The sequence below is a fragment of the Chelonoidis abingdonii genome, chromosome 5, assembly GCF_003597395.2.
Source record: "Chelonoidis abingdonii isolate Lonesome George chromosome 5, CheloAbing_2.0, whole genome shotgun sequence".
Classification (NCBI taxonomy): Eukaryota; Metazoa; Chordata; order Testudines; family Testudinidae; genus Chelonoidis; species Chelonoidis abingdonii.
In genome coordinates this window covers 5,304,448-5,330,566 of record NC_133773.1, presented here as the reverse complement: position 1 = coordinate 5,330,566, position 26,119 = coordinate 5,304,448, and positions in this window count along the sequence as shown.

Here is a 26,119-nt window from a genome sequence, read left to right as displayed (position 1 = left end):
ACTCTCTGTCTTCATTCTTTGTATTTGAGTGTTGGTTTTGCACATTTAGCTAGCATCAGAAAACCTCCCAGTGCCGTAATAACTATACACATTTTATTAACCATATGGACATTTTTTTCCTAGCACCATGTTCAAAACCTAGGCAAGCCATGAATGTAAATTCTATTGCAAACTGCTGAAATGATTTCAGGGTCAAATACTGAGATTCCAGGCAGTGTGAACTCACTTTTTTCCCCCCAATTTTCTTAATCGAATGTTGAAATTTCAGCAGCAACAACATCACGTGCTTCTGAACAGTCAAGCTTCAGAAAGGATTTTTCTCAGTCTCTCATGCATTCAGTTAAGTAATTAAAAAGGTGATTGCTGTGGTCTTTAATAAACACTATTCAAACCCATTGGGTCAGATTCATCACTGATGTATCTCCAGTGATGTCAATGGATTTACATTCAGGATGAATTGTACCCATTTTATGGACTGGTGTGTTATGAACTACGTATGACGGCTACAATTATATTTTAAAGCTGTCAAAGCACAAAAACAACTCAGTCTAACACCTGGTACAGTAGGTATTGACATTTTGGAGATGGGGAGACTGAGGCATCGAGGCTCCGGGCCAGACTTGCAAAAGTGCTTAGCACCCACAATTAGGATTGGCTTTTTCAGAAGAGCTTAGCACTCAGCAGCTCCTTTGGGAACCAGGAGAGGAACTGGGAGCTGAACAATTCTGAAAATCTAGCTACTTCATATAAATCCCACAATAAGTATTGGGTTCTTTTGAAATCTGGCCATGAGTGACTCGCTCCAGGTCATAGAAGAAGTCATTAGCAGAGCAGATTGCTTGTTATTGGTAACACCTTGCTGTCATCAGGGGATATGGTCACCTTCCAGTATTAATCTGTTATGACCATTCCATTAGTTTTTGATATGACAAATATTTAGTTAACAAATGAGACTGATCAATATCCTGTTGCATCTCATTTACAAGTTCCTGTTAAGAAGGGTGAACATTGCGGCCACTGTTAAAAAGTCAACATTTATATACAATTACTACATAGTAGTATCTGAGATGCTATTAGCAACCGGAAATTTCAAAGGGACCTAAGGGAATTAGGAGTGACATTTTTGACTTCAGATGGGACTTAGGCTCCTCAGTTACTTAAGGGCAGATGTTTAAAGGTCTGTAGGCACTCAAGGATGTAAATAGGCTTTTCAAGAGCTCCCAAGAACTAAACTCCCATTGAAGTCATTGAGAGTTAGGTACCTAACCTGCTTAGCTGTTTATCTGCATCTTTTGGTACCTTTGAAAAACTGGCCCTAAATCCAATTGAAAGTCAATGTGAATTCAGCTCCCAAATCACTCAAATGCTTCTGAACCCTTTACCCAAAGGGGCTTTTCTATTTGTAGTTCTTAGGGCAGGGGAAATCTGTGGTATCTCGATGATGCGTGTAGCACCTGTTGTCACATATCAGAGGAAGGTGTATGTATGAAAAACTGATTTAGACATTTATGGGATAACCTACTGCCACAGAGCATATCCTCCTGATCTCTGTTAGAGATTGGTTTAAGAAGGTGGCTAAACCTTCCCAAACGTTAGTCTCTTACTACTAATTACTAAACTCTGAATGTCTTTGTGAACTGTATAAATGTTTAATCCTTTCTAGAACTGTCCTTAAAACTTGGACTCAATCAGCTTGTGACCATGAGTTCCACAGGCCATTGTGTGAAAGTATGTTGTTTCATCAGCTTTTATGAATTTGCCATCTTTTGATTTCATGGAATGCCCCTAGCCCTTGTATTGGGGGGAGAGAGTACATAGAAATTCCTGATCTACTCTTTCGGTATCAATTTTTGTCATGTCCTTTTTCATTTGTCTCCCCCGCTATTGTAAACAGTCACGGTCTTTTTTTAATCTCTCATAGAGGCATAGACTTATAGACTTTAAGATCAGAAGGGACCATTATGATCATCTAGTCTGACCTCCTGCACAATGCAGCCACAGAATCTCACCCACCCACTCCTGTAACAAACCCTAACCTATGTCTGAACTATTGAAGTCTTCAAATCGTGGTTTAAAGACTTCAAGGTCCAGAGACTCCTCCAGCAAGTGACCTGTGCCCCACACTGCAGAGGAAGGTGAAACCCCCCCAGGGTTTCTGCCAATCTGCCCTGGAAGAAAATTCCTTCCCAACCCCAAATATGGCGATCAGCTAAACCCTAAGCGTGTGAGCAAGATTCTCCAGCTGGACACCGAGAAAAGAATTATGTGTAGTAACTCAGATCCACCTCATTTAACATCCCATCACAGGCCATGGGTATATTTACTTGCTAATAATCAAAGATCAATTAATTGACAAAATTAGGCTATCCCTTCTACCATCCCCTCCATAAACTTATCAAGCTTAGTCTTGAAGCCAGATATGTCTTTTGACCCCACTACTCCCCTCCTAAGGCTGTTCCAGAACTTCACTCCTCTAATGGTTAGAAACCTTCGTCTAATTTCAAGTCTAAACTTCCTTCGCTGGTGGAGGGGCCCGACTTTTATATCCAGCTAAGGGCGTAGGGTCTTTGCTTCAAGTTAATCTTCTTTGACTTGAAATAAATAGGAGCTTGTATAGGGCGCGCAGAAAAGGGGTTGCTTTTTTTTGCAAAACAACAGGTGTAGGGTCTGAGAGCCAAGCTCTTTGAGTCTCCTTTCATAAGACAGGTTTTCCATTCCTCGGATCATCCTAGTAGCCCTTCTCTGTACCTGTTCCAGTTTGAATTCATCCTTCTTAAACATGGGAGACCAGAACTGCACACAGTATTCCAGATGAGGTCTCACCAGTGCCTTGTATAATGGTACTAACACCTCCTTATCTTTGCTGGAAATACCTCGCCTGATGCATCCTAAGAACTGCATTAGCTTTTTTAACGGCCATATCACATTGGCGGCTCATAGTCATCCTGTGATCAACCAATACTCCGAGGTCCTTCTCCTCCTCTGTTACTTCCAACTGATGACTGTCCCCAATTTATAACTAAAATTCTTGTATTAATCCCTAAATGCATGACCTTGCGCTTTTCATTATTAAATTTCATCCTATTACTATTACTCCAGTTTACAAGGTCATCCAGATCTTCCTGTATGATATCCCAGTCCTTCTCTATATTGGCAATACCTCCCAGCTTTGTGTCATCCACAAACTTTATTAGCACATTCTCACTTTTTGTGCCAAGGTCAGTAATAAATAGATTAAATAAGATTAGTCCCAAAACCGACCCCTGAGGCGCTCCACTAGTAACCTCCCTCTAGCCTGACAATTCACCTTTCAGTATGACCCGTTGTAGTCTCCCCTTTAACCAGTTCCTTATCCACCTTTCAATTTTTATATTGATCCCTGTCTTTTCCAATTTAGCTAATAATTCCCCATGTGGAACTATATCAAATGCCTTGCTGAAATTGAGGTAAATTAGATCCCCTGAATTTCCTTTGTCTAAAAAATCTGTTACCTTCTCAAAGATCAGAATGGTTTGGCACAATCTACCTTTTGTAAAACCATGTTGTATTTTGTCCCGATTATCACTGACCTCAATGTCCTTAAGTACTTTCTTCTTCAATTTCTTTTCCAAGACCTTACATACTACAGATGTCAAACTAAGGGGCCTGTAGTTACCCAGATCACTTTTTTTCACTTTCTTTTTTTAATCTCTCACCATATGAGAGTTTTTTAATTTTTCATGCCCCCTAATCACTTTCTTTCCCCATCCGTGAACCCCTTTTATTTCTGCTATATCTTTTTGGATAGGTGTGACCAGAACTGAACAACAGGATTGCAGTGGAGAGAGTACCTTAGACCTGTATAACACTTTGCTATCTTCTCCATTATTCTCAATTCCATTCTTTATACCTTTAAACATTGTGTGTTATTGATCACTGCTATACACAGGACAGAGTCTGGCAGCTGTCCATAGTAATGCCCAGTCTTCTCTCTGAATTAATATAGTAAGTTAGAACCCAGTAAGTCATATGATTATTTCAAATTATCCTCCAACATGCATTACTTTCTATTTGTAATTTCTTCATCTCCCAGCGTGTTACCCATTCACCTACCTCTGAAGCTGTTCATGGTCTTTTCTGGTCTTGACCACCCTGATAACTTTACATCTTCTGCTAAATTTGCCATTTTACGGCTCATTCCCCTGTTCCAGATCATTAAACAATCTGCATCCTGGTGTGGAGAAAAATCAGAGACTAGACCAGATCTGCCATCAACAGCAGTAGCAGTAACCAGAATTGGGAGTCAGATCTTGGCCAACTCACTTGATGAATGACACCTGGCTTTAATCATTAATGTGTCCGTGATTGGCATTTGCAGCACTGACATTATCATGCGTTAGTGACCTCAGACCCCTGTAAGCAGTCCAATCTCTGAACCCTGCTCTCCTTCATACTCCAGTAATGTACGCAGGAGGGATCCCAGAGTGAGGAACACCAAACTCCCATTGACTTCAGTGTGACCAGGATTTCTCTCTCTCTCTCTCTCTCTCTCTCACTCTCTCTCTCTCTCTCCCCCTAAGAGGAGCAGCAAGAGGTGGGGAAGAGTTTTTGGATTGCTGATTGTGAGGAGGGAACTACTGGCTACTGAGCAGCCCTGTATCATTATGGTGACTAAAAGCCCCATTTAATCCGTAATCTACTTTGTGTCCTCTTGTTATCGCTGGCCAGTGCAAGCTCCCTGAATCTCTGTTGAGGGTTAAGTAAATTATGTGTGTACATTTAGCTGGGTGGTTGTTTTGAATTATACGGTGAATTTAATTCAAATTGATCTTCAAAGGGGCATCAACAAACCGATTTTCATTTGTCAGGGGAAAGCACCTTTCATTATTTTTTAAATGAGAATGATAATTAGAGAGGGACGTTTGGGTGAAAATGGCACCTTGACGCCAGCGTATTAAACAAGTGTTTGTACATTTCTAAATGGAAATAGGACCAGGTCAGGATGCAGTTAACTGATCAACAAGTGCTGAAAGACACACCCAGCATGTTCTTGGAGGGGGTCTCTCTTTAATCATAACGAGAGAAAAATTCCTCAGAATGACATGTAATAGGAACAGAGCAAGGGCAATACTTTTCTCAGAGTAGTGATTGGGTAATTCTGGAAGATATTAGTGAAAGATGGGCAAACAGCAACGCTTAGGAGCCTGCATTTTCAAAACTGATTAGTGACTCTTTTTGCTTTGTGTCCAGCCTGAGGTACCTTTAAAAGGGTGTGATTTTCAGAAAGTGCTGTGCACCTGCCTTCTGAAAATCAGGTCTCTAAGCATCTCAGATTTGATATCTAAAGATGAAGGCATCCAAAATCGCCACTTTCAAAACCTCTAGGTCTTGATTTTTATTCTACAGATGCAAAGCATTTTGGTTTGACTTTCTCCACCTGGTATCTCTTCTCTCTCCATAAAAAAGGTCCAAATGGGATCTGATACGGCCAGACCAGGTGCCAGCTCATGACAATGTCCTGGGCCTTAATGAATGCTGACAAATGCACAGTTGGAAACTAGTCTGGCTTACCTAAGGTCTACCTTAGTCTACCTGACTAGTCTAGGTAAAGTAGATATTAGGGTTGTAAGCATGTGTTTAGTATTTAGACTTCCTGGAATGCTTGTAGGAAATTGCATGGAAATCCTACTTTGTAATATCTGTATCCCTTGGTATGAAGTTACATTGAGTGTCTGCATTGTAAACCCTTGTAATCATGTAATTCACCAAACAGGAAAAGAAGCATTAATTAAGGTGAAGTCTTCGTCCTGCACACAGGATGGCCAATTGAAGGCAAATGAGGCTATTGTGTAGCATCAAAGGACAGATCTTGTTGACTGCATTCCTAACTCCCTCGAAGAAGGGGAAACCCGCACATAAACTCATGCCATTGGCTTCGATTCTGGGGTGGCGGGGATAAAAAAATCCCCTGAGAAGGAGAAACTAGGTCACTGATGTCTGGACTCTGAGGCACAACAGTTCCTAAACATAAGCCAGAGATCCTTATGGTGCTTGTCATGAGTAAGCCCTAGATGACTTATAGAGTGAGCACCTTATTATAGAAGCTCATATCACTATTTGAAATCTAAGACTGTAACTCATTTGGGTGTGTTTTTCCTCTTTTAACCTTGCAAATAACTCTCATTTCATTTTGTAGTTAATAAATCCTTTGTTTGTTAAAGGATTGGCTGCAGGTATTGTCTTTTGGTTTGAGATCTGAGTACAATTTATCTGGGGCTAATGACTGGTCCTTTGGGACTGGGATTAACCTGAATATTATTGTGATTTTGGGGTATAAAGTGTCCATCTCTCATAATCCATCTTGCCTGGGTGGCAAGATAGACCGGACTGCCCAAGGGGACTGTTTGTGATTCCATGGTGTCAAGGTTTCTCCCCCACTCTGAACTTTAGGGTATAGATGTGGGGACCTGCATGGAAACTTCTAGGCTTAATTACTAGCTTAGATCTGGTAACACTGCCACCATCCAGAAATTTCAGTGTCTGGAGCAGTTCCTGTCCCTCCAAAACCTTCCCCTCCCTGGGCAGCCTTGAGAGGCTTTTTCACCAAGTTCCTGGTGAACACTGATCCAACCGCTTGGATCTTAACACAAGGAGAATTTAACCATCCCCCCCCTCCTTTCCCCCACCAATTTCTGGTGAGTCTGGATCCAATCCCTTGGATCTTAAAACAAGGAAAAATCAATCAGGTTCTTAAAAAGAAAGGTTTTAATTAAAGAAAGAAAGGAAAAAATCACCTCTGTGAAATCAGGATTGAAAATACTTTACAGGGTAATCAGATTCATATAGCTCAGAGGAACCCCTTCTAGCCTTAGGTTCAAAGTTACAGCAAAGAAGGTAAAATCCACTCAGCACAAAAGGAACATTTACAAATTGAGAAAACAAAAATAAGACTAACACGCCTTGCCTGGCTTGTTACTTCCAAGATTTGAAACATGAGAGACTGATTCAGAAGATTTGAGAGCCTGGATGTGACGTCTGGTCCTTATCTCAGTCCAAGAGCGAAAACCCCCAAACAGAGTACAAAACAAAAGACTTCCCTCCACCAAGATTTGAAAGTATCTTGTCCCCCCATTGGTCCTCTGGTCAGGTGTCAGCCAGGTTTACTGAGCTTCTTAACCCTTTACAGGTAAAAGAGACATTAACCCTTAACTATCTGTTTATGACACATGGTAAGACTGTTACAGTGTGTTAGGAGCTCACACTTGTTACTGGGTTGGTGAAATCTAACGGGAGAACACACAACCTGTTTGAGATGTCTGCCATGGGGTTGGTACTTTTGGTCATAAACCGCTCCAGACAGCTGACATGGGTGTTAAAACCCCTCTACAACTTTTTGCACAATTTCATGTGTTACAGTCAGAGTTTAAGGTTAGAAAAGACCACCAAATCATCTAGCCTGACCTCCTGTATATCCCAGGCCACCAACCCCACCCAGCACCCAACCACCAAACCCAACAACTGCAATCAGACCAACATGGTGCAGCCCTCAGGAGATTAAACTGTTCTGTCTCACAGAGAGAGAATAGGAGGGACTGAGGTGCCCTGGTGCCCAAGCCCCCCTGCAAAGGCAAGGAGTTATCTGAGATATAGCCAGATAATCCTGCCAAAACATCCACACTCCATGCTGCAAAGGAAGGCAAAAAAAACCCCCCAAGATCATTGCCAACCTGACCTGGGGAAAAATTTCTTTGACACCACATGATGATCAGTTAGACCCTGAGCAGGTGAGTAAGAACCAGCCAGCCGAACACCTGAAAGAGAAAGAGAGATAATGCTTTTTGCCACCTTAGAGCACTGTTCCTCCTCAGTTGGTGCCCCGATTCCAATGGTGGCCATCCCTGATGCTTCAGAGAAGAGAGATCAAAAAAAAAAAAAAGCACACTCGGGGTGGGGGATATCCCTTCCTGACCTCTGCATGTGACTGGTTGATGCCTTGAAGCATGAGCTTTAGGGACATAAGACATAAACTGGAAGGGACCTTCAGGGCTTCCAATGGATTATCTGCCAAAACAGAGTATAGCACAGTGCATCTGAAACTTTGAGACAGTGGGGTGAGGTCTGGGAGTATCTGCTCCTTGCGCAAACAGCTAGAATATTTGAAAATTGGAGTCAACAGGTAATATGGAATCTACCTCACATTCCTATTTTCAAATACTAGTTCCTGCCTGTTTTCCATTGCTAAAACGCAGCCTAGGCTGCATAGAATGCAGCAGCTACAAAAGATGTGCCTTTCTGATGCAGACATTCAGTTAGTGGAAATCCGAAGACATTTTAATATAGTCACATTCCACTTCTAGTGGAGAGGGGAGGCAGAAATGGATTTTCATCAAGAGATGGTTTAGAAATATGATTTTCTATTCTTCCCATGCCCCACACTCCACACAATACATTCATTCTTGGTTGACTCCTCATTCTTTTATCCAATTAAGGCAATTTATTAAGGCATGAATATGCAACAAAAATAACTCTCTGGACATATTTTTCTCCATCCTGGTTATGAACGTAGGCTGCTTTTTTCCATATGCCATTCCAACTGCTGGCACAATAGCTCCGTGCTGCTTGGCATTAGTCTCTCCTCTCTTATCAGTTTTCATCTACGTTTAAACTGATTTCTAACACTTGTTGCTTTTACGAAAAGGGGATGAGAACATGGTTCACAGAAGGCACCTCACTGCTTTGACAGGATATTTTTTTTAGCTATAGAATGAAATTTTCGACTGGAAGTTTGGTATGTATGGCTGGTAAGACCACATTGCGAGTAGGCAGTCTTTATGAATCGTTAATAGCTTTGTAGTGTAACTGCCATGCTTTCAAAGATATATAACCTTTTTCACGTAAGCAACAAAGCATAATGTATGGCGCTCTCCGCTCCCTTATTTAGCCAGGTAGTAGCTTTACTTTTGCCAACACCATATTTAATCCCGACTTGTGCTATTTTTATTTTATATCACCATTTCAAGCCCTTTAAAGCTTGAAAAGGCTTAGCTACATCTGTAGCTAATAAATAGACCTGCTTTTGTAGAGGCTTCTTAATTCTGTTAAAAGCATAGAATCATTTACATTCTGCTTTGACTGCTGGTGTGGGTTGCAGATGGCTTATGTGGATCTGAAGCAGCATTTGTTCTGAGGCTGTGAATTGTTACGTTTTATGATGTTAAATTGCCAAGGTCTGATCCTGTGTGGGTGCTCAGTGCCGGTGGGGCAGATCCTCTGCTGGTATAAATTGGAGTCATCGGAGCCATGCTGCTGATGTGGCCCATTGTCTCCAAAGTACATTATGGGCACTCAGCACCTTTCAGCAGGCCCTCAGCACTCTGCTGGACCATGCCCATTGCCAATAGCAGACAGTGGTAATATTTAATACTGTCATTCTTCATCAGCCAGCTGGAAGCTTCCAGGCCAGGTGGCAGCGTCGTGCTACTAAATAGGAAACATCAAATGTGAGATGTTTAAATTGGACACCTCATACCCATTAAAAATAAAAAGCTATGTAAATTAGACCCCTCTCACTCCATCTGAGCCAGCGAAAACGGAAGAGACACATACCTGATCAGATGTTTTGATTTAAATCTTACATTTTGTACTTGGGCTTCTTCCCACCCCCCATCAATTATGTTTAGCTAAAGGTGACCTTAGGGGTGAAAACTGAGCCACCTGTAGCTCTGATCCCTAGGTGGTGCTGAAATGTTGCTAGTTACAAGCTGACAAATCTTACAAATCCCTGGTAGGAGTTACCTTGGTTGGAATCTAATTAATAGTAGTATAGGATTACACTCCCGCTCCTCCTGTGCTATGTAATAGTCACTTGGTGACTTTCATATGCCAGCTGCCTACTAGGCATACATGCTACCACAGTGTAGCTAGGAAAAACTGCAAATTCCAGTACTTGGCAATAGACTGCTCTGTGGGACACAGAGAGAGCGAGAAAGAGAAAACATTCCTTCCAGCTTCTTTCAGTGCCAAACTCTGTTCATCCAGCATGGGCTCCTTTGTTATCTTCGATTGGTCACCAGTTTGATCTAGATATTATTCAGGACTTTTATGTAGCATGCACCGGATCTGGAAGTAGGTTTATTTTCCCATCCAACTTCAGTTGTTGTATTCTTCATGGAAAGTTAGTGCACATAAGTGTCTGTGTGTACTGCGGCTTTGGTCAAACTCTGCAAGATGGTGCTCAGTATAGGATTACAACTTGCTGTGTTGTGTCAGGTTCATGAGGAGCTCTGTGGAATTCAGCAACATGTTTAGCTGAAGGCAACTATTCTTTTCTCTGAGTTTATGCGTGCATGCACACACGTGCCACTGGCGAGTGTGTTACAGGTCCCCCTCGGAGCCATTCCACAAAGATATGAGCTGTTACAGCCCCTCACTATGTAGGCCTGGTTCTCGAGCTCCAGTCGTAGCAGCTCATGCTTGTATCTCTGGAGGTTCTCGGTTCAGTCCCCAGTGTGCTAGCCAAGAGAGCAAACATCACATGCATGTTACCCAATAACACATCTGGTGAAATCCAGGCCCACTTCGGGTCAATAGCAAAACTCCTCCTGATATCAGTGTGCCAAAAATTCACCAGCCGACATTGTTGTAGCCAGGGTGATCCCAGGAGAGACAAGGTGGGTGAGGCAATACTTTTGATTAAAGCAACTTCTGTTGGTGAAGGAGACAAGCTTTCTAGCTACACAAAGTTCTTCTGCAGGTCACACTGGGTGTAAATTCTAGGGTGCAATTCAGACCAGTGAAGGGTTGTCACTGTCTGACTGTAATACCAAATGCCTCAAATGCTTTGCTACTGTAACTCCCTGCCAGGGACCTTCACAATCTGCAAGAAGCATGCAGGTCACATTTGTGCATAACTTCAGCCCTGGTCCAGCAACTCTGACCCCAGTCACACCTCCAGCAACCTTGGTTACAACATGCAGACCCCCAACACACCGAGTCCCATGAGCCGCTCCTCCAGCTCCCTGGGCAGCCAGATCTCTAGGGATTTGGGCAGCACAGGAAGGCAGCTGCTCAGGGAACCAGTTCCCTGAATCTCAAGCAGATGCCTCCTGAGAATGCCCCAACACGCCCGAGGTCTCCAATTCTGTAGGGAGGGAGTCAGCGTAGACAAGGAGCTACCTGGGGAGTCGGGCAGTAGGCTGTTTCTGGCTTGCTTCTATTTTGGGTCTTCCACAAAGGAATTCTTCCTTCCCACTCCTCTCTTTGCTGTTCACCTTGGCTTGGAATGAATGAATTCTCCCTCTCCCTGGAAAGTAGAATATAGAAAAGTAGAAAGCTTCGCTTTCCACCCAGGTCTAGTTCCATGGGGGGTTGGATTTCTGGCAAATGTTTTCTGGCCAGTTCTGCATTTCAATCAACAGAGCCTGATGGGATGTTGAGTCAATGTCACAAGTCAAAGGTTACACTTATAGCATAAGGCTAATTAAAAAAGATGTTTGATTTTTAGATTACTTATTAACCTGTGTTAAAATGTATCTAGTCTCATGATTTTCACACTCCCTACCCTGGAACAATGGATAGGCATCATCAGCTTACCCACTTTGTTTGAGATTGTGCCAGGGCCACCCGGGGGGGAGGGAACAAGTGGGGCAATTTGCCCCAGACCCTGCAGGGGCCCCCATGAGAATATAGTATTCTATAGTATTGCAACTTTTTTTTATGGAAGGGGCCCCTGAAATTGCTTTGCCCCAGGCCCACTGAATCCTCTGGGCAGCCCTGGATTGTTTATCATTTTTTTTTATATAAGAACAAATTAAAAAATGTTGTTAAAGCTAATGTTAATGTATATAACACACAGGTTAAGAAAAGAGTTTCTGTACGTCTGGGTATAGTGCTTAGATTATTCACAAATACAAAGCGTAATGTTGACCGATTCTGCATTCCTGCAATGCTCACTTGTTACTGGGGTCCCATGTGCCAAGGGCTCTGACGATCAGCGTGTCAGTTTGAATCTCATAGCCCCTAGCTCTCAAGGTGTCAGCCAGAGGGATGTATTTCTCCAGCTTTCAAGTTTGGGCATCGCAGAAGGCCGGGGTCCTCTCTTCAAAGGGAACCATGACATCCACTATGATCTTCTTCCATTCCTCATTGATGATGATGTCTGATTCCTGTTGGGTATCCATTCCAAGGATGGCAGAATTCACGACAACATTCCCCATGGCTGGTGGGATGACTCTGACCAGTTGGTCTTGGATGGTGGTGTGTCTCAGCTGCCAGGCTCTGGTATGGGGCTTGCAGCTACACAGGATATGGGGTAGCGTCTCGTTGGCACAGCTGTACTTCCTGCATCGCTTGTCACGATTTCCATGGCGGATGGCTCCATTCAGTGGAACACAGTTGAGCTGGGCTGTTTGGATGAATCTCCAGTCAGCAAATCGGGTGAAGCTGCCTCCAGAAAGGAAGTGGTTGCTGGCTTCCCACTTGCACATCACCTCGAACGCCTTGCCTTGGTTTATCTTCCATTTCAGGTTTTCCATGTATTGGCAGCAGATGGCTTCCTTCAGGATCCTCTCCAGCATTGCTCTAGCTCTTGGAGTGACGACTGTGTGCTCTGTATTCTTCACCTGTGGCATCAGGAATCCCAGCTCCTGGCATTCCTTGCACCACATCCAGCAGCAGCCGATACACTTCTCCAGTTGCAGCGTAGCGTTGCGGGCATGAGTCCAGTGTGAAGTGAAGTCTCCCCTGCCTATTCCAAATTCACCTTCCAGTGAGCCACTCAGGTAAGTGGTGACATCTTGGTTGGAGAGGGTCCTGGCGATTTGCTTCTTGATGACATCCTGCATAGCACTTTCTGTAATGTTCCTCACCGTGGCGCCTGGGCACATCAGAAGGAGGAAGGCATGAGTGATCATTCCAAAGTCACACAAATCACCCATTTGAGGGACGTTGACGCCACCCTGCTTGTGCGAGATGCACACCAGTTCATTCCTGGTTCTCTGAGGAAGAAACATGCACTTATTCACTAGCTGCCTGATGGTGCTATCTGCCTTGTTCAGAGGTGCCTTCTCCACGGCAGATCTCCTCAGGACAAATGAGATACGGGGGATCAGGAAGGTATTGATCTTCTGCCGTGGTACTAGCAGGGAGGAATCAATCCTGGCCACATCTTGTAGGATCTCTGAGATGGTATCCTCAGGTGTCTGCTGGATGTGGAAACCTGCGGGCGTGCTGACATGTTGATATGCCTGCCTGTCTCCAAGGAAGATCCTGGGTTCACCCTGGAGCTGAAATGGTGTCACTTGGACTATTACTTCTATTATAGAAGCACCTAGAAGTGCCCGCTGAGATCAGAACTTCACTAGGCCAGATGCTGGGCTCAACACAAAGTACATCCTCTGCTTGGAAGATCTTAGAATGTAAATAGAAAAGACAAAAGATAGGAGGGTGTGATGAGGTTCAACCTCCATTGCCTGCAAGGCTAGCGAACACAACCAATTAATCCTGCTCTGCACCTGGAGAGGTGAGGCATTAACTGGCTCCTGGCCAGAGGGGGTGGAGCTAAGATGTACTATGTAGACCAAAGGTGGACAAACTTTTTTTGGCCCAAGGGCCACATTGAGGTTGCGCAATTTTAGGGAAGTTTGTGCATCCCCAAACAGCCTGGCCCCCATCCCCTCTTCACCCTCTGACTGCCCCCCTCAGAACTTCTGACCCATCCAACCCCCCCGCTCCACATCCCCTGACCACTCCTTCCCGGGACCCCTGCCCCCATCCAACCCCCCTGCTCCCTGTCCCCTAACTGCCCCTACCTCTATCCACACCCTTGCCCCCTGACAGCCCCCCGGGACTCCCACCCTCTATCCAACCACCCCCTGCTCCATGTTCCCTGACAGTCCCCTCCTGGGACCCCTGCTCCCTGTCCAACCCCCACTGTCTCCTGACCTCCCTGACCCCTATCCACACCCCCACCCCCTGACAGCCCCCCCGGGGCTCCCACCCTCTATCCAACCACCTTCTGGTCCTCGTCCCCTGACCGCCCCCTTCCTGGAACCCCCTCCCCTAACTTCTCCCCCTGGGATCCAACCCCCCCGATCCCTGTCCCCTGACTGCCCCCCAACCCTTATCCACATCCCCACCCCCTGACAGGCCCCCCAGGACTCCCACTCCCAACCCTCCCTGTTCCCCATCCCCTGACTGCCCTCCCAGAACCTCTGCCCCATCCAACCACCCCTTGCTCCCTGATTGTTCCCCAGGACCTCCCGCTCCCCACTCCTTTACAAGCAGCAGGAGCTCGCAGCCACGATACTCGACCAGAGCCAGCTGTGCTCCTCATGCTGCCCACCGGCAGCAGCGGGCCAGAGTGTGGCCTGGCTGTGGGGGTGGGGGGCATAGGGAGAGGGGTCAGGGACTAGTCTCCCCACCCGGGAGCTATGGGGCCAGGCAGGTTAGTCCCGTGGGCCAGATGTGGCCCATGGGCTGTAGTTTGCCCACATCTAAGGTAGACTGCGGTAGCTCAGCTGTGGGAGAGATTGCAAAGAGGGCAGGTGTCTCTGGCTGAGAGAAGAGCAGATTTCTAGTAACTGAGAGATAACAGGGGCAGCATAGGCTCCTGCAAGGGAAAACCTGAGATAGGGTTTGTGTAAGTACAAGGAGAAGACTTCAATAGCCCACGGGAATTACTTAGATTCATTTGGACTTCTCCATGATACCCCAGAAGGGGTTTGAGCTTTGTGGCTTAGCCAGAGGGCTGAGCAACAGAAGATCAGGAGTCAGAGGCAGGCAGGCAGCCAGCAGGAGGCTTTGAAGTCGAAGATAGTAACAACATTTCGGACTGATGCAAGGGGGCATTCTGAGGGTGAGTGAGCCCTGAAATTGAGACCAAAAAATGTAGACAAACTTGTCCAAGGTCACACAGCAGGGCACTGGCAGATTTGGGCTTAGAATCCACAACTCCTGGGAACAGCTGGTTGGGATCTTTCAGTGGAACTTTTTTTTATTGGCAAATGTCAGTCCATTGAAAGCAAAACTTTTCTCAGGAACATGTCAACCTCCACAAATCTTCCATTGGGAAAGACTTCTCAGGTCCACAATGGCACATCACAAAAACAGAAAGTTCTCTATGCCAGAATAGCCATTAACCTGATTGTCAGAGCCTTTACCTGGATGTGTAAGACTCCTGTTTAGGTCCCTAATCTGAATCGGGTAGAGGAAGGACATAAACGTGGGTTTTCCACATCCCGGGTGAAGGCCCTAACTACCAGGTTATTGGCATTCTGGGGAATGAGGCAAGAGGCCTTTCTCTCTGGCTTTTCATAGAAAAACATCTGAAAATCTATTTCATCTCCATGCACAAAACAGAAAAACTTTGAAAAGTTTCTCAAGACAGGAAAACTTTTTCCTGCCCAGCTCTACTCCTGTGTCCTAAGCAATGTGGTCCAATAGATAGAGCACTGAACTTTCTGCTGGACCGTCTTCAGCCTCATCAGTAGATGTGTAGTTGTATGTTGGAATTCCGAGATCATGGCTAAAATAATCATTTGCATTTTTCTACTCTGCTGGTTTAACAGTAAATTGCAAGAAATAGCATGTAACCTAATCATTCATTGGAAGTGTTTTCCACTGAGCTATTGTAGACGAAACCATGGGCAACATTACTATCTGAAATAGCTATCACACCAATTCAGTGAACTTTCATACATTACAGTAGCTTAGATAAAGAGGAGATGCAATCTCTGCAGGAATCCAAGCATTCCCATTCTGACTTTATCCTCCGACACAATCCTACAAAGGGAGAATAGGATTGTGTGGGGGGGAAATAGGAAAAACTCTGTTTTATTCTTCCAGGAACCGCCCAAAAACCACAAACCTAAAGGTAAATCTAACCTCTTTTTCTAACACAGGCATCTAATCTGGAATTTCATCATAGCTCTGATGAGGTAAAAGAGAACCCATTATCCCAGGAAAACATGGATTGCATTACATACCTATTCCCTACCTAAGGGGGGAAAGTCAATTACTTAACACAAAAGTGCTGAAACCATTAGTATAGCCTTTTAGAGTTGAAATAAACATGTGTATTATGTGTCTCTAAGTCCCAGTAGACGACAACCTCGTGTCATATTCCACTGTGGATCCATTAGCAACATAATGTCATCTAACCACAGGCCATGATAATGGTTTAAATTAGAATGCTTTTTAAAAAAAAAAAAAAAAAAGAGAAGAAAAACACTGGTGCTTGATAAAAAGACCTTGTCATACTAAAAGTGCTTCTCCTGTGTAAAAGAACACTTGGAATGTGTCACTTCAGGCAATAATGAATGAATGGGAAGGTGTGAAAGTGTGAGAACTTTTCTAGCATGCAAGAATTAATAAAGGGCTGAGCAGAAGCAAATTCATCAGCGTGGTGTTTGATAGCACAGACCAAAGGATGGCAACGTTTAAAAAACGGACTGAACCCCAATTTGGGATGGATGACAAAGGACATACAATGACATGTTTGTATAAATCTGTTGTACAGAGGAAGCTAATTGGCTCCCTGGAACCATATGCAACAATGCCAGAGCACCAGAAGCCGTTCTAATTGCTGAGAGGGTAAAGAAAGGGATTGTTGTCATGGGTTTAAAGCAGCGAAGAATCCACATAAGGGCAAAACTTCAAAATCAAGCCCCTGACCTTACCACAGATAGTGGGGGAAGGAAGCTGGAACTTGACAGCTGAATGTTCCTTTCATGACCACTTTAAAAGTCTCTCTTAGGGGCATGAGGTTTAATACAGTGGATTCTGTCAAAAACCATTGCAGAACACACAGCACCAATACAGCCTATGCCTTTCTACAAATTGATTTATTCAATTAATCAATCAAAGTTTGTTACCTGTAGTAACCTCAGTAACTCCTTGCATGTCTTTTTGCCTGTAGAGTTGAGTGCAACACCTGACTCTGTGTGGCTGGCTAGGATGGCTCCCATCCTTACAAGGCCAGAGCGGGTGTATTTTTAATTTATTTATTTTTTTACTAAAGACAGTCCCATTGGGAGCAATGATTCCAATCATTTTTTTTTCCCTACAAAAGGCAGGCATATGTTCACTCATTATGCCGAGTTCCACTTAAGTGATTAAAAATTCATGTTCCAAGTAAGAAAAGCTGTAAAGCTGATAATTATTTATTCTAACTACAAGATCTGGCCAAACCAGTTTGACTGGGTCAGTGGAGGACGAAGAGTGGAAGGAGGTCAAGCTGCTTTCTGGTGGTGCCAGTAGGATGGGAATCAAATGCTGCTGAAACTCTGTGGAAAGGTCCCATTAGACTGTCTACCCTATTCTAAAGCCTTACATTACATTTAGTTTTTGTGTAGGCTAAGTGTGATGGTCAATCACGTTAGCTAGCTCGATGTAACACCTGCTAAGGGCTCGTCTTCACTGCAAAGTTAACGAGTGTGACCCCAGCTGCAGTCCCCCTCCACACCCACAAACCCTTAACTTGACTGCGGTGGTGGTTTTCCCTCAGGTTGGTTGCACTTTTAAAATAATCATTAAAATAAAGTCAGGAAATGCAAAAATCAAGGTTCCCCGGCCAACACATATTAGGCCATGTTGCATATCCTGTGTGTTATGGCACAAAGAGAAGTGTCTGAAGTGACATGCTTTACCAGAAAAAAAGGAACTGGAAATATGACATACACACAATGTTGCTGTATCCTGGGCCACATTTTTGCGGGTATAAATTGGAGTAGCTCCTTTGACTTCCACAGAGCTGTACACTTGCTGAGGATCTGGCCACTTAACAGTTGTCGTTCTTGGCATTTTTTTAAGTGTAATTAAAATGTTGCTGTGTCCTAGTAGTTTGCATTTTACTGTGCAAGTAATAGTCTGAGTTACTGTCCATTTTAGCAAATCATATTAAGATGAGTGAGTAATTTTGTGTGGTGCTTGTGTATTTCCACATAAGGTCGATATAAACTTGGACTGGAGACGATTGGAGCATGTGGCTAACACAAGATGTGCACAGGTGAAAATCCCATCTGAGATGTTGAGCAGACAGTCCCGATAGTGCTAAAGGAAAACTGTTAAACTTGCAGATAAAAATTCCAGCTGAGACATTGAAATAAGGGCCTAAAAATTTGGCATCCAAGTCCATGTTTCAGTGTCTACGTAACTCACCTGATTCTCAAATGTGCTGAGCGCCCAGCAGTTCCCGCTTGCTACAATGTGAGATTGGGCGCTCAGCAGTTTTGAAAATCAGGTCTTCAGGAGTCTAAATGAAAGTCCAATGGAATTTGTGTTCCTAAATTTAGGCACTTTTGAAAATTCCACCCTAGGATCCTAACTTTGGGTCTCTAGTTTACATAAATCTTAGCTTCCCCTTTGAAGGAAAGGAGGTACAAACAAGAGGTGATTCACGGGCTAAATAGAAGTCACTGACTAAATGGATTTGATGGGTATCACCATTCTGCCAAAAGGTTTTATTTCTGAAAACTAGCCAATGAGAGAGAGAGAGGTGGCTTGAAAGAGGCTGTCACAGAGCCAGGTAAGCGAGGGACTGACTCCAGTACAGGACCCTGGCCAAGTGGATCTGTGAACATCCAAGGAGAGGTCACATAAAGGTCTTTCCCTGATAGAGGGTAGACAGACTAAGACTTGTAAAGCCGATCTAGGCCTATGAGACTCAGCACTCAGGTACTTTGTCTAAGATGACCCAGGTTTAAGGACTGTTACTAGGGTAAATATTGCAAGCCTTTCTGAAAAGAAGAAAAGGGGCTGGATGCTGGAATCCATTCAAGCTTGTTGAAAAGACAGACAAGGGTCAGATGTAGTCAGCTAGAGCACTCAGTTAAAGGCAGGAGGCAGGAAAAAGCCAGTGCACACAAATTGTGGTGTAGCACTGCCAGTGGTCAGGGTAAAGCATGTATGAAAGCACTGGAGCAGAGCGGGTAACAGACGCACTGACACAAATGCATAATGTTGGCTGGAAATTTTATTTCTTGATTAAATAAATATTTTCACAAGAGCCCAATTAAAAAAAAAACCTACCATATTTTTGATGAAATGACCAAAAATTGTTGGTATTTGATGAAACCTCAACACTTCTTGCAAAAACTAGATTTTTTTCTTTTTCAGGGGAAAAAAAATCTATTCCCTACCAGCTCTAGCAGCAAATACAGCCATATCTATTGCTCTGGGGTTTTGTACATCCATTTATGCACCGTCTTCCAGACAAGGCTTTCAAAGCACTTTAAAAGTAGTAATGAATTGAGTTTCAGAATCTACATTGTAAAGCGAATAAGCATTTTTGCCCATTTTGAAATGAGCAGTTAGACATTATTTGAGATATTGCATGGTTGTTTCCACTAGGATAGGAAATCAATGATATGATTCAAGTAGATTCTTGGGGTAATCTTTGTGTACATTTTGTCAATAAAAAAAGGCCTTGTTGCCAGAATACAGTAAAACGAGAGCTGGCTGGAAAATGGAATTTCAGTTCCAAGGGAAATTCTGACATTTCACAATAAATGTTCATCTGGAGTAGTGACTAAAAAAGTTAATATGATGAAAAATATAATGGAAATTCTGTAAAAATTTGATTTGGAAACCTCACAACATTTATGCTTTGATGGTATCATTCCATTTAGTTAACATCAAAACATTGTAATTTAATATTCAGTGTGACTGTATATAAATGAAGATTCTAATCTAAATTCAAATGAAATTAAACTACTGAAAGTCAAAATGAAATGTTTCAACATAAAAAAAAACCAAGAAAGTCAATTAATTATTTAGAATTTTTTCCACTGAAAATTTAGTTGTAATTGATATGTTCCCAGGAAATATTTTAACTTCAATGAAACTGCACTTGCTGATGTAATACTGTTCAGCTGTATAAGTTTTGAACAGTTCTAGTAAAAACAGACAGCGGTCTGGTTTCTTGCTCCAAAATCCCCAAGTTTCTTGCTACAGTGAGCTCTGTGCCCAAGAAGCTGGCTCTCTGCTTACCCTCAGGGTGATGCGCACACAACTCCTTTTGCATTTCAGCTTTAACACACATGGGTTGCAATCCTGTGTTTGCAAGCAGGAAAACTCTGGAATCCACACAGTTTAGATGCAACCTGCCATGTAGTTTAGCACCTTGCTGCGGCCCCCCCTACAGCTGTCTTGATTACATAAAGGCATTGTTCCTTCTGTTGAGCTTGAAAGGGAGCGCTTGGCACCCATGAGCTTTCACAAGGTCTGTAATTGTCTTGGGATCCCAGACTTGCCTGATGGCAGCCATTAGCATTATTTAACATAACAATATTCTCATGCCCATTTTACAGACAGTGAAACTGAAGAATAGACCTATTAAGGGTTAAATTTACACTTAATTCTTTGGTGCTCTACCATGCAGAGGAATTCACAGCCCCCAGATGAGAGTCCAGCTTGCTGTGCATTGTATGGGGAGAATTAGACGCTTCAGAAAGGGTATTCAGCTGAAGCCAGGAAACTGAATTGGGAGCATTCTAAACTAGGCAGTTAGAAATGTCAAGGAGAAGAGTCTGAGCTCATAGGTGCCGACTCTATGGGTGCTCTGGGAATGGAGCACCCATGGGGAAAAATTAGTGGGTGCTCTGCACTCATTGGCAGCCGAGCTGTTTGGCAGCATTAGCATGGTCCGGGGAGCAGGGGAGAAGAGGGAACATGGCATGTTCTAGGGATGGGGGGAGGAGTGGGAACATAGCACGCTCAGGGGAGGAGGCAGGGAAGAGGTGGGGCTGGGGTGGGGATTTGGGGAAGGGGTTGGAATAGGGGCAGGGAGGGGGCAGAGTTGGGGTGTGGGAAGAGGTGCAGGCTCTGACGGGAGGTACAGGCTCTGGGGTGGGGCTGGGGATGAGGGGTTTGGGGTGCAGAAGAGTGCTCCAGCTTTGGCGAAGGGGTGGGAATGGGGCCAAGGTAGGGGTGAGGCCTCATGGAAGGCGTGCGATGGGGGCAGGGCTGATGGCAGGGGGGCATCAAGCATCTATGGGGAAGAGGGAAAGTCTGCACCTATGTCTAAGCCCACCCTTCATAGTTAGTTAGGTACCTAACTCCAGGCTGAATGGAAGCCAACCCTTCTGCTAGGGGATTATGAGCCATGAACCCTTTCTTGTAGTTAAAGGCTGACCTGACTTAGGCACCTTCTACCAAAAAAGAGAGCTCCTCTCACCCCGGTATAGCCCAATAGATAGGGGGACCCGTTTTCTAATTTCTGCTCTTTTTTGGAGCAGGAGACTTTAACCTAGATCCCCTACCTCCTAGGGGAACACCTGTACCATCAGGTCATTCGTTATATAGGATGGGTCTCTTTCAATCTCTTCGGTGGAAGCTGTTCCACTTTGTCTAAATGAAACGATTCTTTGGGTCAGAGACGACCTGTGCCTGCCAATTAGTGAGGGGGATGGGGACAGAAGGAACTCGAACTCTGTGGAAATCTCTTTGTTTTCTCCACAGTTTTCTTTAAAAAAGCTCTTTTGTTTAGAAATGGTTGTAATTCCATATCTCATGGCGCTGTCTGTTGACTTCAGTGGGCTTTTGATAAGGTTCTGAATGAGTCAAGTGAGGAGGATTTGACTCCTAAGACGATCCCTGAGCTGGTGTAAATCAGTATAGCTCTATTGACTTAAATGACACTATTTATTGATTTTGATGGAGGTACAGTGATTTCCAGGAGCTGAGGATCAGGTCCTGCTAATGCACAAAGGTATGACAGGTCTCCAAAATTATGGAATATCATGCATAACAATTTACTGTAAGAATAAGCCTGAAGTAATTGATTTTTTTATAATAGGGTTGACATTACTACTTAATATTTTACAAGGAAAGAATTCAGGTCATGAAATGCAAACATGCAAGGCCTGTAATGACAGAACCAAATTATCGACATGTAAAACAAACCTCCAATAACCTAGTGATCCCTTCCGTAACACTGGAGACTACTGGGGAGATGTCATTCAACTGGAAAAAAGCTAATGGAGAAACAAGTGTTTGAAAAAAGGAGAGATGAGTGAACTTGAAAACAATATTTCATATAATGCACAATTAGCTTGTGATACTCATTGCCACAGGATATAATTTAGGGCAAGAAACTGGCAGCATATGAGAAAGGACAGGTTATTCTATAACTGCTTCCTGCAGGATTTCATAGATTCACAGGTTTTGAGGCCAGAAGAGATCAGTATGATCTAGTCTGACTTCCTGCATCATGGGGACCCAAGAACCTCACCTTGTAATTTCTGCATGAACCAATAAACTTCCTTTTGAGCTATAACATATCATTTTAGAAATCTATCAAGCCTTGATGGACAATACACCCTGAGGTAAATTGTTGTAGTGGTTAATTTCCCTCATTGTTCAAAATTTGCACCTGATTTCTAGTCTGAATTTGTCTAGCTTCCATTTCCAACCATTGGATCACATTATGACCTTTTATACCTAGATTAAAGAGCAATCTACCATTAGAAATCTCAGTCTACAAGTAACTACATGAGAAAGAGATTGTCACCTTAAACCTTGTCTTGTATAAACTAAAAAGATTCAGCTTCTTTAATCTTTCAGTATAAGTCATATTCTCCAGATCTCATCTCATTCCTGTGGCTCTTTTTCAATCCCCTTCCAGTTTTTAAACATCCTTTTTGAAGTGTGGACACCAGAACTGAACACAGGATTCCAGTAATAGTCTCTCTATTGATGTATGCAGAAGTAATACCACCTCCCTACTCTGACTTGATATTTCCCTGCTTGTAGATTTAAGAGGACTAACATGATCCTTGGATCTACAGCATTGCACTGGGAGCTCATGTTTAGTTAGTGGTCTATCATTACTCTTTAAGGCCTTTGCATGGTCACTGCATTCCAGGATACAGTCCTCATCTTATAAGTGCATTTATTATCAAATCTTTGTTCCTAGAAACATGACCCTGCTTGTTCCTATATTAAAACATATTATTCAAATGAGCCCTATGTGATGGGGCAAGGCCAGATGGCTACAGTAAAGTACTGAGAAACAGGTACGTTAGCCCCAGGCTAAACAAATCCCTAGTACCCTGGTAACCAAATGGCAGTTGCTCCAGGTTAATCAAGGCACCTGGAGCCAATTAAAGATCTTTCTAGAAGCCAGTAGAGATTGCTACTTTAATTAGAACACTGCAGCCAATCAAGGCAGGCTAATCAGGGCACCTGGCTTTAAAAAGGAGCTCACTCCAGTCAGGAAGGGAGGAGCCAAAGGAGAAGGAGCATATGTGAGGAGCTGGAAGCAAGAAGGCAAGGAGGTGAGTGAGAGTGAGAGTGAGAGTGTACTACTGGAGGACTGAGGAGGACAAGAGTTATCAGACACCAGGAGGAAGGTCCTGTGGTGAGGATAAAGAAGGTGTTTGGAGGAGGCCATGGGGAAGTAGCCCAGGGAGTTGTAGCTGTTATGCAGCTGTTACAGGAGGCACTATAAGCAGCTGCGATTCACAGGGCCCTGGGCTGGAACCCGGAGTAGAGGGCGGGCCCGGGTTCCCCCCAAACCTCCCAACTCCTGATCAGACACAGGAGGAGCTGACCCAGAATGTGGATTCCACAAGAAGGGAAGATCACTGAGGTGAACAAATCCGCCAATAAGCGCAGGACCCACCAAAGTAGAGGAGGAACTTTGTCACACAACCTTATGAAGGAAGCAGGTCAATCTGTAGCGATGACCTGAAGCCATTGTTGTTTACCACTCCACTCATTTTTCGTTTGTGCCAATTTTCCCAGCAATGATTTTATATTTTCTTCCAGATGATTGATAAAGATATTGAATCACTTTGGCCAAGAACAGATCCCTGTAGGCACCAATTAGAGACAGATAGACAGACACACACACACACCCACTGGGTGGTGATTTCCCCATTTGCAACTACAACTTTTATAATGGGAAAGATTAAAAACCCAGGAGTTTTGTAAGGGATCTAGAAGTTGGTTCATGCCCTGAAGATCTAACTAATGGGGGCTAGGCAGAAACTTTCCTTTGGGATATTTTATCCCATAACTGTCAACTGCAGGATTTCATAGATTCACGGAGTTTTAAGGTTAGAAGAGACTATTGTGATCCTCTAGTCTATTCTCTTCCATAAAATAGGGCAAAGAACCTCAGCGAATACTTTATATGTTAATCCATAACTTCTGTTTGAGTTACAATATATCTTTTAGAAAGACATCAAGTCTTAATTTAAACACTTTGAATGACAATGAATTTACCACATTCCAAGGTAAGCTGTTTCTATTGTTAATTACCCACACTGTTTATATATATATATATATATACACACCTTTATTTCTAGACTGAATTTGTGTAGCTTCCACTTCAAACCACTGGATCTTGTTGTATCTATTTCTGCTAGATTAAAGAGCCGTCTACTATCAGAAGTCTTTTTCACGTGTGGTTACTCGTCACCTCTTAATCTTCTCTTTGATAATCTAAATCGATTGAGCTTCTTTAGTCTCTCACTATAAAGCAGGTTTTCCAGACTGTGACTTGTTCTTGTAGCTGTCTTCCAAATCCTTTCCAATTTTTCAGCATCCTTCTAGAAGTGTGGACACCTGAACCGGACAAAGTATTCCAGAATGGTCTCACTAATACCATCTCCTTACTCCTATTTGTTTTTTCCATCTGATGAATCCAAGGGTAGTGTTCATCCTCTTAGCTTTGCATTGGAAGTTCATGTTTAGTTGGCTAACTACCATAACCACTTAAGTCCTTTGCAGGTTCACTGCATTCCAGTATACAACCCCCATTTTAGAAGTTCATGCTTTATATGGTCTTCGTTCCTGGACATGACTTTGCATTTGGGTGTATTAAAACACGTGTTAAAACAAGCCCACCAGGTTGGTCTGTATAGTTGGTTGTACCCATCATTATTTATCATTCTACCAATTTTTGTGTTAGTATAAATTTTACTAATGCTAGAAAGATCAAATTCCACTGGGCCAAGAACAGATCCCTGCAGGTCTCCACTATAAGCAAACCCACTGGATGATGATTCCTCTCTTTCATTCCTTTTTTGCTATCTATTAGCTAATCATTTTCTAATCCATTTAATATGGGCTGTATTGATTTTTGTATAGTGCTCAGTTTTTTTAGCAGAACATTATGTAGAACTAAATCAAATGTCCTTCAGAAGTGTAAATATATTAAGTCACCACAGTAACCTTTATTAACCAAACTTGTGATTTCATCAAACACCATAAGTTTGTTTGGCGAGTTCTACTTTTTTATAAAACTGATTGCCATTAATTACACTACCATCTATTAATTCTTTACCAATTGCATCCCATATCTGTTTTCTGTAACTTTTTTTTGCCCATGGTCGATATCACGCTAATTGATCTATAGTTTCCCCAGGTGCTGAAACTAGAGGTGCTGTCGCACATCCTGGCTTGAAGTGGCTTCTATCATATCCAGGGTATATACCCCTACCCCAGGTCATCCCATTTATCTCTCATTAAATATTTTGCAACTTCCTATAAAATACGTGGTATTAGATGCTGTCAGAGACAGGATTTGATCCAGTGTAGCAATCCCTGCAAGGTTATTTTTATGGAGGTGTTTGATTAATAATTACACAGGGTTTTGTTGTTGTTGTTCTGTTTGTTTTGAAGGTTTTAGAGTTTGTAGTGTGGTAGCACCGCCACTTAGGAGCCCAGAGTCCTAGGTGCCGTACAAGCACAAAGCAGAAGCAAAGAGCTTATAGTCTTAGGGATCTTGCTCAAACTGTCCATAAACACTTAACCTTGGAAGAAAGGTGAAGCATGGACAAATTCAATAAACAGGAATGATTACCAAAGTTGTGAACATCTGAGAGCAGTCATTAGAATCAGAAGATTGGTACTGTGCAAACTGTTTGAAAAATCATGACTCGGGAACCTCAAAATCTAGAGTGGCTTATAAATTGAGATCTTTTGGGGGTGGGGGAATTCACCATCTGTTTTGAGCCTTTAGGTTACAGTTAGGTCATGTTTTCAAGCTTTCCCTAATAAAAATTACAGAAGAAATAGTAACAGTAAAAAACAAACAAATAAAAACCCACCACCACTACAGCATAATGAAAGCATGAACAATAAACAGGATGGTCTGCACGATCTTGCCAGAAACACCTGGTTGCTCTTTTTCCTT